Consider the following 9,020-nt stretch of genomic DNA (forward strand, 5'->3'; position numbering starts at 1 on the left):
GTGTCGGCTGCCTGGTGCTCGCTTCCCTTGAGACGCCTGCGGGTTGAGCCGGGCGGGGAGGGGGAGCCCGCCCGCCCCCTGGCCCACCTGCCACAGCCCCTGCTCCCTGCTGTCCTGTTCCACCTGTCCGGCCCTGAGCACTTCTGTCGGGTAGGAGCCCCTGGGCCGAGACTGGTCCCCTCGCTCCCCAGAGGGGGCCGCAGGCCCAGGACCCTTGGCTGAGGGCACCAGTGCTGGAAGCCGGTGCCGGCCGAGCCGCCCAGAGCGTCCCCACCCGCGAGTGTCCCCCCCCGGGGAGCTGTGGGTGCTAGGCTGGGCGCCCTGCCCGAGAACGTGGCCCCAGGGGCGCTGAGGGGCAGGGGCAGCGCCCCATAAAGCCGGCCCCACCCCCTTCATGCTTCTCAGCAGCACAGATACCGCCCCGCCTTACCCCTACCGGCTCCGGCTCCCCACCCCTCACCCCCTAGCAGGCTCCCCTGCCCGCTTGTGCTCCGCTGGGGCCACCAGGGGGCGCCGTGGCTAACAAAACTGATCCCAAAGCTGCTGGCTGGGGTCAAGGAGGCGGGAGGCAGACGTCCAGGCGGAACCTCCGCCCCAGGAGGGAGACTAGCCCTGGGGAGTGGGGAGAGTCGCCTCCTTGCCCCGGAAGCCCCTGTGCCCCAGCCTGGCCTCGCTTCACCCAGCGGACAGCGGCAGTGCCCCTCCCGGTGTGGAGAAGGCTGGCGTCCCGCCCCTTCTCCCGAGCCCCTTCCCGAACCCTTGCTCCCAGCCCCCAGCCTCCCTGGTCCCAAGCTCCCGGAAGTTAGCATCCCTAGCCCCCACCCAGTGCAGCACTGAGACCCCAGAAGGGCGCCTCCGAGGCGGCACCCCTCCCCCCACCCCGACCGGAGAGGACGGGCGTTCCGGCTGCTGGGACCCTCATGACCAGAGAGCCCGGTCAACAGCATGTGACCCGGAGCCCCCGCAGGAGGGTGGGACTCTCCCCTGTCAGAACCGCGGCACCAGGGTGTGCGAGGGATCCCAGGAGGCAGAGGAGGCTCTCGGGGGCAGTCTCTGGGGCCCCCTCCCTGCCCAGTCTCGCCAACCTCAGGCCTAAGGTCAAGGCCCCCGAGGGAGATCAGGTCCGGGCGCAGCCTGGGCCCCTGTCCGCCTGGGCTGCCTCGCCTCCTGGTTCTCTCAACGGAACAGCAGCGTCGGCGGGTTCTGAAACCTCCCGGTGGAGAAGCGCGGGAGGCAGGGGCTCCAGCAGCCGCGAGATCCCACCCTTGTCCCCCAGCGTGGCAAAGACCGAGGGTCCCCGCATGGGAGTGGGCGGGCAGGCCGGGCATGCGCAGTGGCCGTGGAGGTGGGGCTGCAGGGGCCTGGGCACGCCTGCAGGGCCCGTAGGGGACGGCGGGCTTCGAATCAGGTGTGCAGTTTCCACCATCACATGGAAGGTGCTGCTGAGATGCTGGCTGTTACCTTCGGCACCGGTCTCCCCTCACCCGCCAGGAAACTGAGGCACAGGGGTGGGTGACGGGCCAGGTCTCTGGTGGGGCCCTGGCTGGCCTGAGGGAGTGCTGGGAGCTCAGGGGCGGAGTCGGTGCCCCGACCCTGGCCGCACCGCCCGTGGGGCCCCTGGAGTGTGGAGGCGGACGGAGGCCAGGCCTGCGCCCCGGTGCGGGGGGTTGGGGTGTCCTCCAGCCCACGGCTGTGCGGGGCAAGTGCTTCGAGGGAGTGGAGGTGTGGGGGCCGAGTCACCTGCCTGCTGGGCCCCACCCCCAAGCTCCGGGCCCGAGTGGGCGGGGCTTTGTCAGCACAGGCTTAGTGAGACCCCTGAGCTCAGCCCAGGTAGGACCTCCGGGTCCTGCGCCCCCTCCCCCAGGTCAGCACCGCTGGGCTCGGGGCCTGCTTGCCGCCTGTCCCTCCACGATGGCAGGGCTTGTGGCATAAAGCCCCACGGGCCGCCTGTGTGCTCCTCCCCACCCCGCAAACCCGGGCTCCCCGCGGGGGTCCCCTCACGCCCGCTGCGCTCAGTAGCCAGAGGCCCCCCAAAGGCTGGACCGGGTTTGGGGAAGGGGATCCTTGGGTGTCAGGGAGGTGGCGGGGGGGACAGTCCTGGGCCTCTCTGGGCCTCAGTTTGTCTCTAGCTGACGGGCTGCAGAAACCCAGCAAGAAAATGGAGGCTACCTGAGCGGAGGTGTCCCACGTGAAACACGTGGTGGCTGGGGACAGGCGACAGGGCATCTGCCCCCCGGTGAGGGGATCCTCCCGGCGTCCCTGTGACTGCTGGCCAGCGTCCAGGGGGCTGGTACCAGGCACCGTGACTGGGTGACTCCAGTGGGGGCGCCCGTGGGGCGGACGGTCCCGGCCCTTGCACACGCCAGGCTTTTCCACGTCCCCTGGGGACGGTACCGGCCACAGAGGCGGCGTGGGGGCGCTGGCGTCCACTGCGTGGGCCTGAGCCTGTGTTCACGGCACTGTCTCCAGTGGCCGCACTGCAGACTTGGGACACCGGAGCCGAGGTCCGCAGGTGCAGGTGTGGAATCCACGCAGGGGGGGCGGGAAGTGGGGGCGGGGCCTGTGGTCCCTGCCCTTCTGTTCTGGGATCAGTGAGGGCCAGCGCTGAGCCCGTAGTGAGCTCCCCGTTGCAGGGGCCAGTGTGGCCCGGACAGCTCTGGGAGTCCACAGGAGTCCAGCCCCAGACTCTCGGCCCCCTTCAGTCTAGGAGAGAGGATGCTGTGCAAAGGCAGGGCTGGCTGCAAGGGCTGCTGGTCACTGGGCTTCCTAAGGCAGGTGGGAAGGGGTGGGGCCGGGTGAGGCGTTGCCATGGTGATGGTTTCAGGTGCTTCCCCAACAGCTTCCAAACAAAACACCTGGTTTCATTTTCAGTCCCGGGAAGGGGCGGGCCCTGACCCACAAACACGCCCTCGTCCTGCAAGGCCAGGGGGCAGAGAGGCACGGGCAGCCCAGATCTCTCCCCCACGAGGCTCCCCAGGGCCGTGCCCCTGTGTTTCCCCGGGAGGGCTGGCTTATGCCCCCATTTCGCAGATGAGGGGCCATGAGGCCCACGCAGGGCAGATCCGCTCCTGTCGAGGGTCAGAATCATCTCTATTTCCTTCCTCAGGGCACCCCCAGAGAACTGACCCGGATAGGTCCAGCCAGGCAGAGGGAGGGTTATTTCAGGTGTCGGAGGGGGGACCTGCTGGGAACACTCTGGGGGAGGCCTGTCCAGTTCCCTCACCAACCAGACCCCGGTCCCGTGCCCGGCCCAGGCTGGGCCCCCAGAGACCAGAGGTTGGATCCCACAAGGCCTATGCCAGGGGGAGTCTGGAAGGGTTCCTCGGACAAGGTAGAATGTCACGTGGTTCTTGAAGGATGAATAGGAGTTTTTGAGGTGAGGACTCAACTTACCATCCTGCAGTGGGGCCACAGGGTTCTCCTCCTTTATCAAGTGTGAGTGATGAGCCCACAGCCCTGGTTTTCTGCCGGTGCCCTCCTGGCCTGGAGGGGACTGTGGGGCTTCTTGGTGTGGAACAAGGGCGGGGGCCTGCACATGGTGGGGCTGGGGGGACATTTGTGCAGGAAGTGGCCTGGCCCTGACTCTTCCAGACGGAGCTCAGGCCCTAGGAGGAGCAGTCAGGGGGAGCCGCACACCCCAAGGTCACAGGGCCACACACAGAGAGGGGACCTGGGTTGGCGCAGGACTTCCCGCTGCATGGCCCAGGGTCCCTCTGACCGTCTGATGGCCCACGGCCACCTGCTCTGCACACCCGGGCCGCTGCCACTGTCCTCAGCCTCCCGCTGGCCTCCCGAGGATTCGGAGCTGGAGCTGGGGTTCTGTGGAGGGGGCCGCCGGGTCCGAGACCCTCTGCTCCCCGGGCAGCATGACAGTCAGATCGCAGCCCCGAGGGCCTTTGCGATGGCAAAGCGTGTGGCCACGGGAGTCGAGGTCAGAGTCCAGCCCCGGGCGACCCCCGCCCCAGGAGCTCCTCACCCCGGATCTGAGTTCCCCCGCCTGGAGCTCGCCAGTCCTGCTCCCTGGAGGCCCCAGCCAGGGGATGGGCAACACCTGTGGCACAGAGCCTCCCGGGGTCTGACGCCAGCCCAGCCCTTGGGCTGTGGCCTTGGGCAAATCCCCCCACCCCCGCCCGGCTCCACATCTCTGAAATGGGCCTGCCGGTAACACCCAGGGCTCAGGGTGGCCCTCGAGCAGCGTCCTACCCGGAAAGTGCTCAATAAATGACCTGTTCCGTGAACAGAGACGTGCCGTGATCCGGCCAAGGACGCACAGCCATCAGAGGCGGGGCCGGGCTTCCGTCGTCGGCCGGCCGGGTGCCGCTGCCTGGCCGCCCCCACCAGCCCCTGCGTGTGCTCTGTTTACCAGGGCCGGCGGGCCGGGCCTCATTACAAGAGGCTCCTATAAATGGCGTGAGGAGGATTAATAATGTATTTATAACACATCATCGTGGTAGCCGAAAATGATCTATAAATGTGCGGTAAATGTTTTATAATGTTTTTGTAACCCGTTATAAATGATAAATGGCAGACTATAGATGCTGGATCAAATATTTATAACGCATTGTGCGCGACGCCTGGCTGCTACAGTTCAGGAAAGCCATTAATAATAAAGTGGATGGAAATGTAAAAGTTACCGACATGCCCAGCAAAGCCATTTATAATGAAATGTAAAATTTGGCTGTTGGAAGCAACCCACGAGCCCTAGCCTCAGCACTGGCCAGGTTCTCCCGGAGCCCAGGAAAGGAGCGGGCCATGAATTATTTGTGAAGTGTTCAGACGAGAATGTATACTATCCATAGCACGCCATATAAATATGCTATTAATATACCCAAGGCAGCATGAATTATTCATTGGGCCTAATTAATTAATGGGTGGCCCCTTAAAATGAGGTGTCACAGCTTCTAGCCCCCTCTCCCGCCTGGAGCCACGGGCATGGCGTTGGCCTCCACAGCGCCTGAGCGAGCCCCTGGCCGACCTGACCGTGGCCTTGGGAAGTGGGGGGGAGGGACAACCTTGGCTGTTCTGCGAAGCCAGTATGACCCCCCAGCTGTCCTCTCCGTGCAGGTCGTACGTGAGGGGGCTTCCGTCTACTCGGGGGGGGGGGGGGGCTCTGGCCACCTCTCCCCCACGAGGGTGCGTCTCCTACTGCCATGATTGCGTGGCCCCAGGCAGGGAGCCCTATTTCCACGGGGCACCCCTGGCCCCTTCCTCCCTAAACGCCCAGGGATGAGAGGCCCCGTGTGACCCTGAAGAGGTTCCATAGGGTCCCAGGGCAAACCAGTGTCTGAGCGAGAACTCCAGCCCGGCCTCGGCCCGCCCGTCTCACTCCGTGTTTCCTGAGGAAGTCGGGGCGCCCGCTTCTGTGAGACGTTCCTGCAGCAGGGGTTCTGTGGGCAGGTCGGCTTGGGAACCCCTGTGCAGCGTGGCCGCTCCCTTGGGAGTCCTGGGGTACTGCAGGACATAAAGGCTCTGAGAAGTCCTGCAGGGAAAGCTGCAGGGCCAGGGCACCTCCCTTTGTTCTCTTGCCTCCCACCCCCATTCCCTCTTGCCCGGCTTCTCCCCCTCTGCCCCAGAGGCTCAGGCCTGCTGTGTTTGGGCGAGTGACCCCGACTCTGTTCCGGCCTGGCCCATCAGTCTTGGTCAAATCGGTTTCTTGGGGGCTGAATCCAGGTGACGGGTCTAGAGCGCCCCGCCGCTGCGACCCTCCCCCGGGCCCTGTGGCCCACACGTCCCCCAGAAGCTAAGTGGACACACAAGCTAGAGTTGGCTTCTGGATTGAGATTAGTGATGCCTCTGGCCCTGTCCCTCCTCGTCCTCCCAGGGTGGGTCCCCCACCATCACTGAGAGAGGCAGAATGTGCTGGAAGCAGGAGGTGGGGGAATCAAGACCGACCGGCCCGGAAGTCCTGCCCCCGACCAGGGCGGCCACTCGGGCGGGACGCCGGCCTGTGCTGACCCAGACTCCTCGGGTCCTCACCCCATGTCGGGGCCTGGTCTTCCCGGCTGAACAGGGGGTTCCTTCTCTTGTGGAACCTCAGTTTCTTGGGCTGCAGGATAGGTATGCAGCCTACTTTATCTAGTTTTTTTTTTTTTTTTTTTGAGAGAGAGAGAGCACACGCTGGGGAGGGGCAGAGAGAGGGGAACAGAGGATCCAAAGTGGGCTCTGTGCTGACAGCAGCCATCCCGGTGTGGGGCTGGAACTCACGAACCTCGAGGTCGTGACCTGAGCCGAAGTGCGGTGCTCAACCAGCTGAGCCACCCAGGTGCCCCCGGACCACTTTTAAAGGGTGCTGTAGGGACACCTGGTGGTTCAGATAAGCGTCCGACTTCAGCTCAGGTCATGATCTCACAGTTGATGAGTTCGAGCCCCGCATCCGGCTCTGTGCTGACATCGTGGAGCCTGCTTGGGATTCTCTCCCTCTCGCCCTCTGCCCCTCCCCTGCTCTCTCAAAATAAATAAACTCAAAAAAGTTCTTTTAAATAAAGAATAAAGAGTGGTTCTATTCAAAGATAAAGTGGTTGTGAAAATTGATGGGCTGGAGGAGGGAGCCTGGCCGGCCCTGCTCCCTCCCCAGTTCCTCTGTGGGAGTTACACTCACCTTTCTGTAGTCCTTAGACCTTCATTCCCGCCTCAGGGCCTTTGCACGCACCATTCCCTGTGCCTGGGAAATTCTTTCCTGCCCTCCGACCACATCAGCTGTGCTTATCCTTCAGGTCTCAGCTGTCACGCTCCCTCCTCAGGGACGGCCCCTCCTGCCTTCTGAACCAAGACAGGGCCCTTCTTTTACCACCGAATGAGTGGCACTGCGTGTCCCCTTGGACTGCCGTCACAGGTGCAATTTTGCCTCCGCTTGCCTACATGTAACAGAAGAGGAACGCCAGCTAGCTGCTGTAACAAACACCCCCAAGTCCCAGCAACTGAGCCCAGTGCACGTTAACCTCCCCCTCGTCCAGAGGCCAACAGCCGTTCCTGGTCAGCCTAGCCCTGCAGTGTCCCGTGCGTGCGGCCAGCAGGCAGGGAAGATGGTTAGTCTGGAGGTATACATATCACCTCCATCAGCCAGAACTCAGTCACATGCCCCCCTCCCTCCGCACCTGCAAGGGAGGCTAGAAAATCGGCCCAGGCAGAGAAAAGAGTGAATGCAAAGGTCCTGAGGCAGGAACATGAGCCTGTCTGAGGGGTGGTTGTAGGAGGAGGACAGGTAGGAAAGACACCGACTGGAGGGAGGGGCGGATGGCTCGTCATAAGGACCGTGCTTTCCTCATGCGTCAGGTGGGGGTGCAGAGGAGGGCTTTGGGCAGGTGTGGCACACCCTCACCCCCGCTGTTACAGATTTTGTGTTGAGAATGGATTGTAGGTGGCAAAGCGGCCGCGGAGGCGCTGTTAGAGGGTTTCTGTAGAAATCCCGGCTCATACCAGGTGGTGGCTCTGGCCGGTTTTCTGCTGGACTGCGTGTGGGCATCGAGAGGACAGGATGACAGGGGCACCCCGGGCTTGTGGCCTGAGCAACTGGCAGGAAGGAGCCATCAACGACTGCGTGGCTGGCCACGGGTGGGGCCTGTCTGGGGTCCTGGAGGAGTGGCTGAGTTCAGGGGACCAGTAGGTCAGAGGCTCTGAGGCCAGAAGGGGAAGGGGGGGTGCGTGGGGAGGGTGAGGTCAGGGAGCGGCAGGGGTGATAAGGGCCAGGAGGCGTGACAAGGGGCCTGGACTTTACTCCAAGTGCTGCCCAGGTCAAGCAGGAAAGCACCTGGCCAATTGGCTCTCTAGAAAGATCCCTCAGCTGCTGGGGAAGGGTGGACTATGGTGGCCAGGGGGGGGCAGCAGGAAATGGGTGGGCTAAGGGGTGTGCTGGTTTGGGGGTCCCGGAGGGTAGCAGGGCTAATGGAAAGACATGAAGTGCTCATGGGGACACTACACTGTCCCCAAAGGAGGCTGCGTGGTGGCCGGCAAGGCAAGAGTGCAGCTTAAACTCCCGAAGACCAGACCTCTGCCCGCCCCCCCCCCCCCAACTTCCTTCTGAGAGAGGTGGGCCTCAGGCCTGTCTGCCCCTCCTGCACCCGCGGACCCCTGCCGCCCCCGCCCCCACCGGCCCTTCCCTTCCTCGCTGGTTTTTCCAGTTCTCCCAACTGCTGCCCTCGGAGTCAGGAAAACCCTGTTCGTTCTAGGTTCCAGGACCAGCCACCCGTCTGGCTGAACCAGCAGGACATCGTCCTTTGTCCTACTGCTGGGAAAGCCCCAGTGGGGCAGGGCCGGGCAGGGTCCTGACCGCCTTGAGCCCAGGGCCGGGAGCTCCCTGTCTAGCACCTGCTTGCACACCCCCTCCCCACAGGTCTCACTCACACTGTTAGGCAGCTGGGTGTCCACCCCTCCGGGCTGGGCCACAGGAAAGAGCTGGAACGCCACGTGCTGGCTCGGCCCCGAAGCCGTTTCTGCTCCTTCTAGTGGGCACAGAGCGGCCTCCCTGCAGCCCTGCCAGGGGCCAATCAGGAGGAAACACCTTCCTTCCCGCAGGCCATGTCTGGACAAGCCTTGGGGCCTGGTGGCTGGGTGGCTGAGGTCATCTCACATTTCTGCTGCCCACTGTTTCCCGGCTGTCCATCTGCGAGGCCACAGCCAGGGCTCCACAGAGAATGTGGCCGGGTGACTGGGGCCCCCACAGGAGGTACCCAGTGGAAAGTCAGAAACATCAGGCCAGCATGACCCCCGAGGGGCGTGGAGCCCCGGAACAGCCCGGTGGACAGGCCCCAGGGGGCAGACTTGTGGGGGACAGCCCGCCCCGCCCCCGCCAGCTGGCCTCGCGGGCACGCGCCCCTTTACCAGCCTCAGCTGCGCTCTGGAAACCGAGAGGCCGGGCTTCGCCTGGACCCCCGCCAGCAGGAGCACCCAGGAGGAAAAGTCCTCTGGAAGCCCAGAAACGCGAGGGGACCTCCCGCGCTGGGGTGGGGGCGCCCTCCCGGGAGGCCAGGGGTGCCCAGGGCCGAAGACTGGCCCGACCGCCCCACCGTTTATTAGCCTCAGTT

The sequence above is a fragment of the Panthera pardus genome, unplaced genomic scaffold, assembly GCF_024362965.1.
Source record: "Panthera pardus isolate Hobbes unplaced genomic scaffold, ASM2436296v1 HiC_scaffold_4, whole genome shotgun sequence".
Classification (NCBI taxonomy): Eukaryota; Metazoa; Chordata; class Mammalia; order Carnivora; family Felidae; genus Panthera; species Panthera pardus.